Raw genomic sequence first — 4,271 nt, 5'->3', positions numbered from 1 at the left:
TCCATAACTTCTTTAATATGTAATGTGTTTCTGAAAAAATATTAGCAAGCCAAACGATCGACACACTAAATAGAAGGGAGAACAAGGAGTAGAGTGTGGAAAGATGGGCTTATTCAGTAGAGATGTCATTAGGAGAACAGGCAGGAAGGCAATTACAATGCAGGATTTACATCACTTTCACACTAAGCCCTAAGAGCTAATCTCTTCCTTTCCCCACAGCAGGAACTAGATGCTCCTTGCTATTTGACACCTCAAGGTTGAAGTCTGTCTGCCCCCTTTGTACATCAGTTCCTCTCATTATTGCACCATTATCTCAAGCGGGAATGCAGGAGAGCATTTATTTGATAAAATCTTCACCAAACTTTCACCCCGTACTGGGGCTAATTAAAACAGAATAGGCTAATAGATCTCCTGAGTCCACGGTGAAAGGATAATTAGAAAAATCCCTGTGCTCGCTTCGGCAGCACATATACTAAAACTGGAACGATACAGAGAAGATTAGCATGGCCCCTGCGCAAGGATGACACGCAAATTCGTGAAGCGTTCCATATTTTTGGGAAATGGGAGGCAGGGAGGAGGCGGAAATTTTTTTTTTTCAATAAAAAATATTAAAAAAAATCCCTAAGTATAATTTACCTCTGAGATAGGATCTTTAGTGTCAGGTCCCTAACATTGCATATGTGTTTTAACTTCATTGCTTTCCTTCACAGCTGAACAGAATTTCACACAGAAAATGAAGACTTATTTGAGACTCTTCCAGCTGTTCGCAAGGCTGCACACACCCACTATCACCTCCATTACGACTAATTTTCTGACACTTGTACCTTCTTACCACTGGATTCGGCATTTTCACTTTTCAATTCTCCCACGCATTTTTACCAAACTAAAAAAAAAATTTTAATAATCAGCTATTTCCCTAATACCCAAACTATAGAATTCAGCTGGTGGCTGTCAAAGAGGCATATCAGCATTCTAAAGAGTTTTAGTTGTGAGTTTTCTTTTTTTAACCTGAGATTAAAACTCAAAGTTGGCAAATGACAAGCTGTTTGGAAGACTCGAGTATGAGTAGATGAGCTGCCTGACACCTGACCTGAAAAAAAAAAAAAAGATCATTACAGAAACAAATAAAATTTGATTTTAAAATGCTTATAATAACTATTTCAAAGGCTAAAAATCTAAGAATGCATTTATTCCAGTTTTCCATTGCTGTGCAATAAATGACTAAAGCCAAGTAGCTTAGAGAAAATTATCTCCTCATGATATCAGATACCACAGAGTTGGAAAAGGCCTTGGCTGGAATATTTTGACTTGGTATTGTTGAGGTTGTGGTTAGAGAGAGCTGGAGCTAAAACTTTGGAGCACAAGAACTACTGAGACTAGCATCTCGTTCTTTCCCTGTAGATAGTCTCAGAGCTTCTACAGTTAGACTTTCTACAGGCTAGCCTGTGCTTCCTCACAAAATGGCAGCCTCAAGACCATCCATCAGGCTGCTTGCATGGCAGCTTTAGGATGCGCACTGCACCTGGAAGAAAATGAACGCTGCTTCACGGTGTTGCCTCATGAGGGACTGGAAAGATTTCTATGTCCCCAAAAGCCTTGACACAGAAGTCATACCCCATCACTTCGCTGTTTCCAAGGAAGTCGAAGCCTTTCCAGAGAGAAGTGGGGAGGGGAAGGCTTTAACACAAGATGGAAGCCCAGTAGGTTGTGCAGAACTATACAGCATGGCCTTTAATTTTGCAGCCATCTGTGAGAAAGGAATCAACCACAAAACTTTCCAAGGTAGATGCAAAACTCACATGGAAAGTGCATCAAAGGAATTGTTCGACGTAGTCAGTTTTCATTTATTCAGTATTATTTTTTGGAGAATTTCATGCATGAACACACTGTACTTAAATCATTTCTATCCTGCTCTCTCCTACCTCCAAATTTTCTCTTAGCTCACTTTTAAATTAATGACCTCTCATACACCACCTCCTGAGTCCGTTAAGTATTGCTCACACGTCTGTGTGTTTAAGGTGTACTCGGTGAGACTGGATAACCTAACAGAGATCTCATTCCTGGAGAAAGATTATTCTCCTCCACTCAGCAGCCATGACTGCCCATATTTCCTCATTTAGGAATAGAGACAGTGAAAATTCTCCCATCCTTTGTTAGCATAAGGGCTGGTATTGGCATGATGCGGGTCTTGTTAATGCAAGCGTATTGCTGAGATTTCCTTGGTGCAGCATCCCTGTCGCATCTGGAAAACACTGTCTCAGAGCGGCCAAACTAGGCCTCTGGCTGTTGTATTCTTTCCACCCCTTCTACAATATTCTGAGAGCCTGAGGTGCAGAAACTGTGTTACTGATGCGGACAAAATGGAGCTGGGCAACCCATGGTTCCTCACCCTCGGCACTTTGACCAGCTGGTAAGCCTGCAAACCACAACAATGACCAATCTGGTAAGTTTTCCCTAAAGACTAGATAGTGACACTTAAGCCTTTGGGATAATCAACTGGTATCTCATTGGAATTAAGACCTGCAAACAGAAAGGAATTCGTGCCTAGTACTACAAATCTACCCCAGACCCATGGCTGGAAAGACCATAGATCCTATCATTTTTTTTTTAAATCAGTACTGTTTCTATCTATAGTCTACACACTTATCCTATACCAATATCAAAGTGGAGCTTTCATCCCTCATTAAGGGAAAAAAAAGCTTCTTTTTGTAGTAGAGTCTACTACAGAGATCAAAGATAAATTTAAAAACAGAATATCCAAAGATAATTAGTAAGGAATTGGAAATTAAAACAGTGGTGAGCCCACTGCCCACCTATTAGAATAGCCCAGTACGAAGCTGTGAACATTATGTACACAAACATGCATCTTTCGGGAGGAGGAGACAAGGAATAAACAACAGGAATGGAGAGAACTGCCCAGATCAAGCATAATCAGGGTGAGCTTCCACATTTTTCTGCTTTCACTGCATAAAAATAAATCAATAAACTTAAAACGCCTTTTATATTGGATTATTAAAGGTTATTCTGTACCCACTTAGTCATTTAGACTTAACAGGGATAATATAAATCAAATTTACCAGCCTTTACAGCTCACTGTGAAAAATAACACTAAGTTAATGGCATTAAAACTTCAGAAAATAGCCTGGCTTGCAAACCCTCTCAAACTCCAGGGACACGAATATGATCCGTTTCCTATACAGTGTGCAGATAATCCCATTTCAGATCTCTGTTCAGCATGAGTCAACCCTGTTTAAAGAACACACACACAAAAAAAAAAAAAAAAAAAAAAAAAAAAAACAACTCCTGTTTATTCCGACCGCTAACTCTCAACGATTAGTTGAAGGCCCATTTTCTTGTTACTTTCCAATACTTTTTCCTGATATGTGACTAGATTAGTGACTCCAAATATTTACCGTCTCCACGTTCAATGGACTCCAAAGTTACTTTCCACAAAGGTTAAACACATACAGGTTTAGCAGCGCTTTTAAAGAAGAAACTTCCTAAAGCCAGAAGACACAATATGTCATGTTCATATTTCTTTCACTAGAAACCTGGCTCAGTATACCATCACCCCTCTGAAACAATCAACACGGGAGAGGTCTGCTGATTAACCAAGGGAAGAGAAATGTGAAAACCAAGTTGTTCACTGTCATGAAAAGTCAGTCTTCAACAGTTGATTTTTGTCTATGTGCACATATGTGTGTACTTCTATACATATGTGTGTATGCATGTATGTGTCTGTATGTGTGATTCTCTGTGTATGTCTGTTTGACTGTGACTATGTGTCTATGTATGTCTGTGTATATAAGTGTTTCTGCACATGTGAGAGTGCATGCATATATGTGTATGTTTCACTATGTGTGTATCTGTGTCTGTGTAATTCTATGTGTGTCTGTGTGTGCCTGTGTATCTGTGTGTACATTTGTATGTATGTGTGTGTGCACCCAAACATGTACCAGTGAAAAGTTATGTCCCTCTCCCCAAACTTAAAAAAAAAAGAGTCTGGCTTACCTCACTCAGGATAGTGTTTTCTATTTCCATCCATTTGCCTGCAAACTTCAAGAAGTCCTTGTTTTTTTACTGCTGAGTAGTACTCTAATATGTATATATTCCATACTTTCTTCATCCATTCTTCAATTGAAGGACATCTAGGTTGTTTCCAGGTTCTGGCTATTACAAACAATGCTGCTATGAACATAGTAGAGCATATACTTTTGTTGTATGATAAGGCCTCTCTTGGGTATATTCCCAAGAGTGATATTGCTAGGTCC

The 4,271-nt window shown here is 39.5% G+C and overlaps 1 non-coding gene across 1 annotated transcript; it reads left to right on the top strand.

The window, feature by feature from the left end:
* The first annotated feature begins 448 nt into the window (after window positions 1–448).
* On the top strand, window positions 449–555 carry LOC126500677 (U6 spliceosomal RNA). Its single transcript, XR_007591402.1, has one exon. It is a non-coding gene; the product is annotated as a U6 spliceosomal RNA (small nuclear RNA).
* Window positions 556–4,271: the final 3,716 nt, after the last annotated feature.

This window comes from Alexandromys fortis, unplaced genomic scaffold (genome assembly GCF_014885135.2).
Source record: "Alexandromys fortis isolate MF-2015 unplaced genomic scaffold, M_Fortis_MF-2015_v1.1 scaffold_46, whole genome shotgun sequence".
In the NCBI taxonomy this organism is placed as follows: domain Eukaryota; kingdom Metazoa; phylum Chordata; class Mammalia; order Rodentia; family Cricetidae; genus Alexandromys; species Alexandromys fortis.
This window is presented reverse-complemented; position numbering and strand designations above follow the sequence as displayed.